The sequence below is a fragment of the Gopherus evgoodei genome, chromosome 1, assembly GCF_007399415.2.
Source record: "Gopherus evgoodei ecotype Sinaloan lineage chromosome 1, rGopEvg1_v1.p, whole genome shotgun sequence".
In the NCBI taxonomy this organism is placed as follows: domain Eukaryota; kingdom Metazoa; phylum Chordata; order Testudines; family Testudinidae; genus Gopherus; species Gopherus evgoodei.
The window spans coordinates 213,711,097-213,724,891 of record NC_044322.1 but is presented as its reverse complement, the minus strand read 5'-3'; the positions used below and the strand labels follow the sequence as shown (position 1 = coordinate 213,724,891).

At 41.7% G+C, this 13,795-nt stretch overlaps 1 protein-coding gene across 1 annotated transcript in view; it reads left to right on the top strand.

Moving 5' to 3' along the window:
* Positions 1 to 13,795, top strand: part of TBX15 (T-box transcription factor 15) — a 136,352-nt gene that overhangs the window by 99,011 nt on the left and 23,546 nt on the right. The gene's annotated exons all lie outside the window — the stretch shown is intronic.

Below are 13,795 nucleotides of genomic sequence, written 5' to 3'. Positions count from 1 at the left end.
TGACACAGCTACCCCCGATACTTGCTGTAAACTAGTTACCACAGAACTTTGCAGTGGCTGTTTTAATTTGCTTAAACACACCCACTATATACTGCTGGCATCAGTAGAAAACACAGGTTAAACATTTCTCCTCACAAGTCAGTTGTTCCATTTTGTTGCTTTTCAGTGTATGTATTTCAGTTTGTCAGTATTTTCCAGATAATGTGGTGCCCAGAACTCAATGCAATGTTCTAGGCATTGTTACACATGATCCCTATAAAGAGAGATAGATATCATCTCCCTGCTTCATGACATTATGCCCCAAAATGCAATTGTTTATTTTGCCGATTTATCAGATTTTAAACTCGTGTCTAATTTGCTGTCCATTATCACCTCATTGCCTCTTTCAGCACTACTACTTCCAAGAGCACTTCCTTCTATTTTGTTTATGTACTTCACATTATTTTTCATGACCTATATTAGCACTGAATTTTTCCAAGTCAATTCTTCTTTTTTTATTATCTGGTCATGTATCAAATCTCTTTAGATACTGTTGTATTATTTTTCTATTCTCTCTGAAGTTTGCAACTATTCTCAGTTTAGTATTATCTACTGATTTAATTGCTGTGGTCTTTGCTGTCTCTTCTAAGTCATATATAACTGTTATTTACTACTTCCATAGTACCATAATATATATAGGGCTTTCCATAATTAATAAAGATATAGCAAAAATATTGTTGAGTTTTTCAAAAATAGATGGTAAAATTGTTAGAGGCATGGAGAGATTTTTATATGAAGATAGACTAAAAAAGTTTGGGACTGTAAATTTAGAAATAAGAATTAGAAGAGACATGATGGAGGCATGCAAAATAATAAATATTAATGAGACGGTAAACTAAGTGGTTCTGTCTACTCTTTCTCATACTTAGAGCTGGTGGGAAACCAGAATTTCCATTCAGTGGGAAATTCCAAAACACCGGGGGAAAGAAACTGTTCAGAATTGGAATGACAAGCCAAAACTTCAAAATTTCCTGTAGAACAAAAATTCCAAAAGGTTTTGCTTTGGAACCATTGCAGTATTTCATTTCAGTAATGTCAGTTCATTTTGTTTAGACTCTTATATCAAAATATTAACTAAAGTATAAAATTATATGATTTAGAAAAATATTAACTTTAATATTTTCCTATAAAATCAAAACAAAATCAAAATGTGAAAATTGAAACAAAACATGTTTACCTATTAAAATGTTTCAATGTTATCAAAATAAAACAAGAAAGTCAAAATAAAATGTTTTGACTTTTTCCTGTTAAAAATTTCATCAAAATATCCCTGTGAAATACTTTGATTTTCAATGAAATTGCATTTTTCAATTGTAGAATGCTTAACAGAATAGTATTTCACCAGCACTACCTCAGTGAAATGGAAAGGCAATAAATTAAAAACCTGTAAAGGAAACACTTTTTATACAAAGCATGATTTATCTGTGAAATTCATTATTACGAGTTATCACTCAGGCCAAGAACTTAGTAGGATTCCATCCACAGTTATGATAGATGGTGTGGATAACACTGCCTATAATTAACGTTGCTTAACACATGTCATTATACAAGTAAAGACTTGTCAGAGTTTGGCAGCTAAAATCTTTGCCAATTCCATTTACTCTGAATATGCTGTAGCTGAAGGCTCCAGGGGCTGAACAGAGCGTTCCCTGTAATTGCTGCTCCTAGCTGCTGTAGGCCTCCATGGGGCTGGGTAGTAGAACTGAGAACAGGGAGATTGTCTCTCTGGTGCTTTCAGAGCTTCTTCTGCTGATAGCCAGGCAGTAAGAGGGAAGAAACAGTCTGACTTGAATGCAAAAGGGACAAGAGCTGGACTTGGGGCCTGGGGGAGAGTGGAGAGGGTAGATTGAGAAAAAGGAATCTGAGAGGGAAACTGAGAATGGGACCTGGCAGTGTGTGTGGGAAGCCTGGGATTGACTGGGAAAGGAGGCTGGGACTGGGAGCCAGGTGTGAGGGGAAACAGGGATGGAAGGGGAAGAGCCAATAAGGGGGAAAGGAGCCTGAGATTAGATGAGAATTCAGTGAAAAGAGACTGGGACTGGATGGGCAAGGAGACAGGGACAAGGAATGTAGGGTGGGGACTTGGATTTAGATCCTGATCATGAAGGAGACTGAGATCAGATGAGGAACCCAAGCCTGGAAAAACTGGACAAGGAGACTGGAACAAAGACTCTAGGGAGGAGACTCCAGTCTCACGAGGAAGTGGCAGGGACCAGGACTATGGAGGGGAAGACTGAGACTGAATGAGGAGCCCAGAGTGGGGAATATATGGGACTGCCTGGGCAAGGAGACTTGGACAATGAGTCTGGGAGCCAGAAGGGAATGGAACTGAGAGCTAGGGACAAGGGAAGAGACAGGACTGGGGCAGGAACAGGCTGGAGGAAGTAGGGGCAGCAGAGGTCAGGCTCAGAGGGAAGCAGGGGCAGAAAGGTTTCTGAACGCTGTAGCACGCTGGCCCCTGAATGTGTTCCTCTGTGGGTATGCATATCCTCCATGTACCCAGAGTCAGAATTCTTGAAAGCAGCGTCTGTTGGTCCATATGTGCATCTTTGCTCTCCTTATGCATCCAGCTGAGAACATAAATATCAGAGTGGTCTGACTGCCTTCTTACTGCCTGATGGCCTGGGTTGGAAACTCCAGCATCTGGACCTTCATCAATATATCTGTATCTGTATCTATATCTATCTAATAATTTAGAATTTTTTACTCTACAGTTTTAGCTAAGTTAGATAGTTAAATAGACTCCCCATCCCAGGGAACTCCCACCCCATTATGGGTATTCAATTATGCCCAGAATCTCAAACTTTAAAATCTCTGCTTCTTGCCCATGCTCCTTCTCGGTCAGCAATAACAATCCCTATACTGCCTCAAGTAAGTGCCTGTTGCAGCAAGGCGCAGTATCTGCTCTTTCTCCATTTGAACTTGTGAGGGCCAGGAACTTTGTTTCAAAAATCACCTCATGGAGAAAGCCATGAGGCCATGGTTGGACCCACACCAAGGGACCTCTGTGTACATTGGCCGAACTCAGAAAAGAGTGTGCCTTCTGCCATGAGGTCTTACTTGGGAACAAGGGAATTTACTCCCATAGATCCCCTGTCAGGATCTTGTCAGGAAGGCATGAGAGCAGCTCCTGCTCTAAGCCATCTTCAAAGAAATCAGATCCAACCCTGCCTAAGTCAGGGAAGTCTTCCCATTCAGCCCATGAGGACTTGAAATGTCCTATGTTCCAGGACCATGCCAAAGGAAGCATACCATTCCAGGGCTCTGTTGGTGCTGGATCACACATTGTCAGCAATGATGCCTGTGGTACCAGTTAAACCTAAGTGCTTGGAACCGATGGCACTGACAAAAGGTGACCATTGGAAGCTTTGATTGCCAATGGTACTGGCACTGCCTTGTCTGATAGTGGTGCATAAATTCCCTGGTTCCGTCAGTTCAGACGGACAGGAACCCTTTCACTCCAGGGAAAACAGAAACATATGCTACACCAGACAACATTTTTGGTCTCCCTGGTCCTGAACCTGCAATGCTAACAGGTTTTTCCCTCACCAGGGAGATCTTGACTCCAGATGACCATAAGCAGTTCCAGGAACTGTTGCATAGGATGGCAGAAGAGCTACAGATATCCCTAGAGGAAGTCCAGGATCTACAGTATAAATTCCTGGACATCCTACAACCTTCCAGATCCAGCCAAATAGCTCTTTCTGTTATTGAAGCCATATTAGAAGCAGCTAGAACAGTCTGCTGCCATACAGAGATCTAGACACCAACATCCTAGATCTGTTCTGGTTGACAAGGAAGCTAAACACTTAGATTTGTTGGTAAGGAAAGTCTTCACATCTATTAGCCTGCAGTTATTAGCCTGCAGCCATATTAACAAGTGGTGTTGGCTAAATATGATTACCTGAGCTATTCTGAGTTCATGGATTTTATCAACAAGTTTCTGCAACAAAATAGAGCTTAATTCAAGGGTTTCTTTGAGGAAAGCAAAATTGTAACCAGAACATTTCTATAATTAGTGGTAGATGCAGGAAATATATCATAAAGATCAATGTCAATGTCCATTTGATATGCCTTGAATCATGGCTTCATGCTTCAGGGGTTCCCAGGGAGGTCCAGGGCGGTGCAGAATGCCTTGGAGCATCTGTCCTTTGATGAAACCTATCTTTTAAAGCAAAAGACAGATGTGTCCTTATATACCCTAAAGGAGTCCAGGGTCACCCTCTGCTCCCTGGGAATATATACTCCTGTTCCAAAGAAAATCCCACAAGCAGTCTAAAAGCCTAGACCGATGGCTCAATAATTTTACCAGCAGCAGCCTTACGAACCACCCCGTAAGAGACAAAGAGTTCAAAGGTCATTTTTCTCTGCATCTTCTACAGCAACATCATCATCTCAATCCCAACCCCAAATTTAACAATATTTTTAACGAGCGTTTGAGAGCTGCACCAATAATGCTACCATCTACCAATTCCAACACATCCTTTGAGGTGGGGTGGATTCATCTCACACTCTTTTCCCACAACTGGTGTGCAATAACAAGACAAGTGGGTATGCAATCAAATTCTCTTCCTTGCCCCTCCAAAACCCTTATCTCCACCCCTTTTCAGGGGCCATTCTCATGAGGAGATTCTCAAACAAGAAGTAGAATCTCTCTTCCTGCAAGGCCGAGTAGTGTGGATACATCTTCAACACCAGGGGAAGAGTTTTTACTCAACTTCCTAGTAACCAAAAAGAAAGGCAGCTGGAGACCCATCCTCAATCTCCGTCATCTCAACTGATTTATGTGCAAGCTGAAATTTTGCATGGTCACACTGGCATCTATAATCCCATCCCTGGAAAAGGACATGTTGTTTACAGCTCTTGATATGAAGGGCACATACTTTCAGGTGAACATTTGCCCCACTCACAACATTTTCTGTTTCCTGGTGAGTCTGGACCATTTTCAGTACAGAGTACTCCCATTTGACTTTGCAACTGCCCCCGGGATCTTTACCAAGGTTGTTTGTTGGTAGTAGCTGCCCATTTCATGTGAGGGGGGCTGCACTCTCTTCCACTGTCTCCACAACTGGCTTCTCATTGCCAAAACACATCAAGAAGTCTACAAGTCTACACGTTAATGCTTCAGCTCCTGTCTTCCCTAGGGGTCAGTGTAAACTTGGAAAAGTCTGTCCTCACTCCTACAGAGCCTATATACTTCATCAGACTGACCCTAGATTCAGTCTCTGCAAGAGCTTTTCTACCAATGGACAGATTCCAAGTGATGGACAATTTCATAGATCAGGTCATGCACAACCCTTGAGCCCCAATCAGAACTTGTCTTTCAATCCTGGAACATATGGCTTCATGCTCTTACATTTTGTCATTTGCCAGACTCCATCCTGGATGCCTGGAGGCATGGCTTCAAACAATGTTTGCAATATACAAGCACATCATATCTACTGTGGTAGAAAAATCCCCATCAAGTATGTGTGGGCATTCCGTTCCTCTCCCCCTCACCAGACAGGATGATCATCACAGATACCTCCCTCCTGGGCTGTGGAGCCCACATGGACAGACACAGGGCACTCGGATGCCCTGAAAGGAATTGGAATTGCAGGCTATCTGAGAGGCTTGCAAAGCCTTTCTCCTATTCATAAAACGTTGTCAGATACCTATAATGTTAGACAATATGACAACTGTCCTTGACATCAACAAACAGGGAGCAACAAGATATATTTCCCTGTGTGCAAAAGCAGTCATCTTATGGAATTGGTGCCTTAGGAATCAAATCACCCAATCAGCAGTTTATTCTCCAGGGACTCAAAAAATGTTGGTCGACATGCTCAGCAGACACTTTACTATGGATCACGAGTGGGTTATAAATAAATCAGTAGTGAGCAGTATTTTTGCTCAGTGGGGAACACCTTCCAGGGATCTGTTCACTTCTCATACAGGAAGTGCAAAATATACTGCTACACAGGAGCCCTAGGATGTCACTCTCAGGGTGATGTCCTCCTTCTTCTGTGGTCTGACCATCTGAACTTTGCCTTCCCTCTCTTGCCACTTCTACCTCAGGTCTTACGGAAAATTTGTCAGGACAAGACACAAGTCATTCTCATCGCCCCCAATTGGTCCAGACAATTTTGGTTCCCAAGTTTCCAAAATGAGGCAATGGGGGTGTGTGTGTGTGTCATTTTTGGAAAAAACACTGTGTGATCATGTAATTAAAGACTGTATCATAATGCGTATACACCGGGTTGCAAATTACGATGATATAGGCGCTCTTAATTCTGGCATTTCCTAACTTTTAAGTGCTTGACTTTGCAATCTTAATATCCTTTGAATGTAGATTTTAGTTAATAATATTATATAGGGTAAATGTGCTGTTGATTGTGGGGAGACAAAACATCTTGTTGGCCTACGAGGATCACTAGTCTGATTTGATATGCCGTTTCCTATGTTCTCATCTCACATTAGGTTTAGGGAAAGTGAGCTAACACCACCCTGTTTAGATCAGAGATTCCCATCTCAGGACGCATATACCAGTTCTGATATTTCAGGAATGCAACTGTTTTCCTGGTCTCCTCTCTTAATGACAAGTGTCTATCCTTTGTCCTGTTGCTTCATGCCTCTGCTTAGTGGAGGTTGAGTTGCTCACAGTGGCAAGAATGAGGCTTGGCACAGTTCATAGCTGAATGGGAAATTGAGGGCAATGATGAGGTCTTAGTCTGGTGAATTTGGACAGTGTGCTGAAAAGTTGGGAACTATTGCATCTTGTGGCTCTGACTTAAGGAAGGTCAAGAAATTGTAACATGACTGCAGCTGTGGGTAGAACTCATAAGGCTCTCTGCTGATGTAAAGAGGAATTAAAATCTTTAAGGTATTACACATCAAAGACAGTAGCCTGAAGTTTTAAAGAAGAGGCAGGGGAAGATATCTGAGAGCACATATAACATGAAAGCATCTGTCCTACTAATGCTGCGGCTGCCAAGATTTTACTTCAATTCTCAGCCAGGTTGGGAAATTTTCTATGTCTTAGAACCTTTCTCCAAAAAACAAACACCGACTCCCTACACACACATCCACAGACACGTGTGCATGTATGCATCCACCCACAAACACAAGAGAAAAAGGGAGTCAGATCCAAACTGTGCTAAAACTAGAGAACTGGAGTGAACATGGAGTGGAACAGATCCTTCAAGTGTGTGGGACTCTTAACTATGCTAGCTAACTCTTTCTTCCTTCCCTCAACGCCCAGCTCCAGCCTCATCTTGGAGGGAGCTGACAGGAAGAGCTATCATGTGGTATTGTGCCTTCCCCTGTTTCCCCCAACAATTTCTGTCAGTTATAGCATCCAGAGTTGCAGCTGGAAAACATTCCCTTTAAAATGTAGCTGTCTTTTTTTGACAAATAAACTGGCACAATTTGAGAAAAGCCCATTTCTGAAGCAGGAATGCACACAGCTTCTCATTGAGATTTCAGATTAAAACCCCTTTAAATAAACAAACAGCAGCGGGAGCTGCAGAGCGACTTGCGAAGTTGCGCTCCTCTCTCAAGCCTCATGGGAACTGTGTCAGTGTCACTGAATCTTGAAATCATGTTTTTCACTAAAGTTTTCCAACAAGTGATGCAGAACAAATAAAGCAAAGGAAAAACTGGCACAAAATGAAAAGAGGAAAATATTTGGCCTCCTCTTTCAGTTGAGCTTTTCCCCTAAGAAACTGTTTGGTGATGAGGCCATTACTGTGAAATAGAAGCTGTCCCTTTCCTTTTTTCTCTGTTGTTTCTTACTCTGCTCCATTTTCATTTTTGTTTCCTCCCTCAGCATCCACAGGGACTAGATATTGCCGTTAAAAGTGCAAAATGGGTCTCCATTATAAACCTTTGGTTTTTATTTGCTCATAACTTCCCCCCAAAACTCTCCATTTGGGCTGAACCTGGCTTGATAGTGCAAGGCAAGGCTGAATTAATTGCTGCCTTGGGGAAACTGTATGATTGTATGACTATCCGAATCCATCCAGGGAAGATCTCGCCTCATAAAATCCCTGCCCTGATGCTGACTACATCACAGCAAAGCTCTGTGGTTTTTAAGGTGGTCTCTGGCTGCTTGTGGAGCTTAGGAACAACGAGACAGCAGGCAGATTATAAATCATGAACCAACATGTCAACCAGAGGATGGGGTGAAACTTGGGTTAGCATGGCCATGTGCCTGGACTGTTCCTCGCTCCCTGCTTTTCCACTTCATTGCATGTCTCCCTCAGGTTCTAGGCCGTTTGTATGAAAGAACTGATCCCTGTACAGCACACTGGGTCACCAGGAAATGTGTTTGGAGGAAGAGGAACAAACAGTATGGAGGAAACAAGAGTATGCTCAAGAGCTCAGTGTGATGAGCTGGGCTTTAAAAATGTTAGCATTTAAAGCATGTTAGTTGATGGTAGCTAGTGGTCTTACTGTTTTTTGAAAGGACAGTTAGGGGAATAACTAATACTTGGGAAACCTAGATTCGATTCCTTTCTTTGCCACACACTGCCTGGGTGATCTTGGGCAAGTCTCTCTGTGCCTCAGATACTGCATTACCTCACAGGTATGTTGTGAGGGTAAATCACTGAAAAACAGTGAAGTGGACAGATAGCAGGGTGATGGGGGCTAGACAAGTACCTAAGATAAATAGTTAGACTCAGGACAGAACAGGTCGTGCAGGGGGATGAATGGCACAATATGTGAAAGAAAAAGTAGAATCAAATGAAGTAAAAATCTTAAGTGAATCCACATGTTCCATAGAATCTCTGTGGACAGAAATTTCATGCTCTAATAAGAATATAACAGTAGGGATCTATTATCGACCACCTGACCAGGACAGTGATAGTGATGATGAAATGCTAAGGGAAATTAGAGAGGCTATCAAAAATAAGAACTCAATAATAGTGGGGGATTTCAATTATCCCCATATTGACTGGGAACTTTTCACTTCAGGACGAAATGCAGAGATAAAATTTCTCTAACTTTAAATGACTGCTTCATGGAGCAGCTGGTACAGGAACCAACAAGGGGAGAGGCAACTCTAGATTTAGTCCTGAGTGGAGTGCAGGAGCTGATCCAAGAGGTAACTCTAACAGGACCACTTGGAAATAGTAACCATAATACAATAGCATTCAACATCCCTGTGGTGGGAAGAACATCTCAACAGCCCAACACTGGCATTTAATTTCAAAAGGGGGAATTATGCAAAAGTGAGGAGGTTAGTTAAACAGAAATTAAAAAGTACAGTGACTAAAGTGAAATCCCTGCAAGCTGTATGGGCGCCTTTTAAAGACACCATAATAGAGGCCCAACTTCAATGTATACCCCAAATTAAGAAACATAGTAAAAGAATTAAAAAAGAGCCACCGTGGCTTAACAACCATGTAAAAGAAGCAGTGAGAGATAAAAAGATTTCCTTTAAAAAGTAGAAGTCAAATCCTAGTGAGGCAAATAGAAAGGAGCATAAATACTGCCAGATTAAGTGCAAGAATGTAATAAGAAAAGCCAAAGAAGAGTTTGAAGAACGACTAGCCAAAAACTCCAAAGGTAATAACAAAATGTTTTTTAAGTACGTCAGAAGCAGGAAGCCTGCTAAACAACCAGTGGGGCCCCTTGATGATTGAGATACAAAAAGAGCGCTTAAAGACAATTAAGTCATTGTGGAGAAACTAAATGGATTCTTTGCTTCAGTCTTCACTGCTGAGAATGTTAGGGAGATTCCCAAACCGGAACCAGCTTTTTTAGGTGGCAAATCTGAGGAATCATCACAGATTAAAGTGTCACTAGAGGAGGTTTTGGAATTAATTGATAAACTTAACATTAAAAAGTCACCCGGACAAGATGGCATTCACCCAAGAGTTCTGAAAGAACTCAAATGTGAAGTTGTGGAACTATTAACTAAAGTTTGTAACCTGTCCTTTAAATTGGCTTCTGTACCCAATGACTGGAAGTTAGCTAATGTAACCCCAATATTTAAAAAGGGCTCTAGAGGTGATCCCAGCAATTACAGACCAGTAAGTCTAACGTCAGTACCGGGCAAATTAGTCGAAACAATAGTTAAGAATAAAATTGTCAGACACATAGAAAAGCATAAACTGTTGAACAATAGTCAACATGGTTTCTGTAAAGGGAATCATGTCTTACTAATGTATTAGAGTTCTTTGAAGGGGTCAAAAAACATGGACAAGGGGGATCCAGTGGACAGAGTGTACTTAGATTTCCAGAAAGCCTTTGACAAGGTCCCTCACCAAAGGCTCTTATGTAAATTAAGCTGTCATGGGATAAAAGGGAAGGTTCTTTCATGGACTGAGAACTGGTTAAATGACAGGGAACAAAGGGTAGGAATTAATGGTGAATTGTCAGAATGGAGAGGGGTAACTAGTGGTGTTCCCCAAGGGTCAGTCCTCGGACCAATCCTATTCAATTTGTTCATAAATGATCTGGAGAAAGGGGTAAACAGTGAGGCGGCAAAATTTGCAGATGATACTAAACTGCTCAAGATAGTTAAGACCAAAGCAGACTATGATGAACTTCAAAAAGATCTCACAAAACTAAGTGACTGGGCAATAAAATGGCAAATGAAATTTAATGTGGATAAATGTAAAGTAATGAACATTGGGAAAAATAACCCCAACTATACATACAATACAATGGGGACTAATTTAGCTACAACAAGTCAGGAAAAAGATCTTGGAGTCATCATGGACAATTCTCTGAAGATGTCCACACAGTGTGCAGAGGTGGTCAAAATAGCAAACAGGATGTTAGGAATCATTAAAAAGGGGATAGAGAATAAGACAGGGAGAGTATCTTATTGCCCTTATATAAATTAATGGTACACCCAAGTCTTGAGTACTGCGTACAAGTGCGGTCTCCTCATCTCAAAAAAGATATACTGCCATTAGAAAAGGTTCAGAGAAGGGCAATTTAAAATGATTAGGGGTTTGGAACGGGTCCCATATGAGGAGAGATTAAAGAGGCTAGGACTTTTCAGCTTGGAAAAGAGGTGACTTATGGGAGGATATGATAGAGGTATATAAAATCATGAGTGATGTGGAGAAAGTAAATAAGGAAAAGTTATTTACTTGTTCCCATGATACAAGAACTAGGGGTCACCAAATGAAATTAATAGGCAGCAAGTTTAAAACAAAAACAAGGAAGTTGTTCTTCATGCAGCGCACAGTCAATTTGTGGAACTCCTTACCTGAGGAGGTTGTAAAGGCTAGAACTATAACAGCATTTAAAAGAGAACTAGATAAATTCATGGAGGTTAAGTCCATTAATGGCTATTAGCCAGGATGGGTAAGGAATGGTGTCCCTAGCCTCTGTTTGTCAGAGGATGGAGATGGATGGCAGGAGAGAGATCACCTGATCATCACCTGTTAGGTCCACTCCCTGTGGGGCACCTGGCATTAGCCACTGTCAGTAGACAGATACTGGGCTAGATGCACCTTTGGTCTGACCCGGTATGGCCATTCTTATGTTCTTATGTTTATGGTTTGGTTGGTTTCCTGAAAAGTAGCAGGAGTGTGGGAACTACAATTTTCTAAAATAGCTTCTGAATTGCACATGCAGATGAGGCAGCTGAATGTTTAGCTAGCCAATCTACAGATGCAAAATTGCAAGACATATTTTGGAGACCTGCTTGAATCTCTTTTGTATGGATGCCTCATTCCTCTGGGATGTGTTATTTCTTGCAACCAGCAGGAGGCAGCTCACTAGTTAAAAAGTAACAATCTGCAAATGTAGGGGGAGAGGACAAAGGGAAAGAAAACTCTAAGCCATGGGCATGCAATCACTCTTCCCTATACTTAGATCTCTGGCAGCTGAGATGAACAAGGGTAGGCTGTGCCAGGAGCAATCAGAGTCTTTGGATAGGGAAGGAGACACAGTAAGAATACTTGGAGCCTATGGATTGGCTTCCTGAGTGAACAATGAAATGGTGACATGAATTCTGCGTGCAGCAGGCATGGCCGGGCCAGCCATATGGAATGGATTATTGACACACACACAGATAGCTGGGACATCTTTTTTCATTTTTCAGACAATGGAATTGTTTCATTTATTGCCCAGTATTAACACTTTATAGCATTGAAAATAAAAAAATCAAATGAAAAAGGAGAGCAAATTCTGGATATCCATTAAAGGGGCCAACCTTATTAAAATAAAGCTGGCAGTGAATCCTCTTCAGATATTCCCCCCCCCCCATAAAGATGATGTGAGAGGGGGAGGATTTGTGGCTGGACAGACAGTTGGAATTTTGAGTGGGGTCCTGTGAAAAGGAAAATGGAGATTATGCAGATACTGTCCAGTGCTCTATGGGCCAGATTTTCAAAAGAGCATAGCAGCTCCCCTTCAGGCACCAAAATAAGTGATTAGATATTTCAGAAGAGCTCAACATGCTGAGTAATCCCAATTCAGAAAAGAATTTAAGCACCTGTTTAATTTTAAGTGCATCTCAATCCCATTTACTTTAATAACATGTGGGCATATGATTAAGTGCTTTGCTGAATCAAGGTCAGAGAGCTTTGAGACCCAACAGTGAAAGAGCACTTTGTAAAAGAAAAGCATCCTTAACAAACAAATAGCACATTCAATTGCCTGCTGTAACCACTAGACAACACTCCCCTATCAGGAATAGATCCAAGGAAGCTTAATTTTCAACATTTACTGCTGTCTTGCAAACATTTTTGTAACCTGCTTAGAAAGTGCCTGTTGCTTCCCCCTCTAGTGGCTAGTGCACATACAAAATAAAAGCCTGGTACTGATAGTAGCTGATGAAGTAACTGATTTAGCTTTAGTGGTAGAGGTCACTACTATGGCTCTGAAGATTCTGGGGTCAAATCCAGTTGATCATCTCTTCTGCGGGGGATGTTCATTCGAGTGGCTGAAGATGGAATTTTTTTTCTTCAGTTTTCTTAAAAAAATAAAAATAGGAAAATCTACACAGAAAAACCGCACTAAAACGATATTATTAAGATTGCAAAATCAAGGACTCAAAAGTTAGCTCATGAACTCTTAATTCTGCCCCCTTGTGTATATGCATGATACACTCTTGAATTACATGATCACATACTACTTTTTCCACAGGACCTTTACCTCATTCAGTGAAAAGAATGGGAGGTGAATAAGGGAGAGTTGTTTAGTAAATGCGGCTGTTGTGTGGAGGAATCCTATCTCATTTGTTGCAGCTGTTGGGAGTTATGTAGTGAATGAGGCAGGTGACTGCAGGAAGAGAAAGGATGGCCTTGTGGTTCAGCAGTAAACTATCATACAGGAGAACTAGATTACATTTCCACCTCTGCCACGCAAGACTTGCATGACTTGAGAATTTATAGATAGATGCATTGTATAAGCAACTACTCCTACTCCCACTGGAGCACACTAAAGGGGACAGAGAGGAAGCAGGGCCCTGGTCTTGCCTTCCCCTCTGCACTGGCACACAAAGTGGGATGGGCTTGTGTATTAATGGGCTCATTTCCCCTACAAGTGGGTATTCCCATGGTGCCCCGGCATGGTGCAGCTCCACACATCCTTTACTCTGAGCTGTACCTAATGGGCACAGTGTAGTCCTGAGACTGAAAGCTCTACTCACCAAAGAGCTCTGCATTTTAGTTCTGTTTTTCTTTACATTTGTTCCAAATTATGCCCTTTTTTCCCTCGAGGAAAAAAAACCCCCAAACCTGTGTAATTACAATGAAAGGCTCCACAGCTAGACTCGGCAAGCTAGAGCCCAGGATCAAGGTGAGCCATG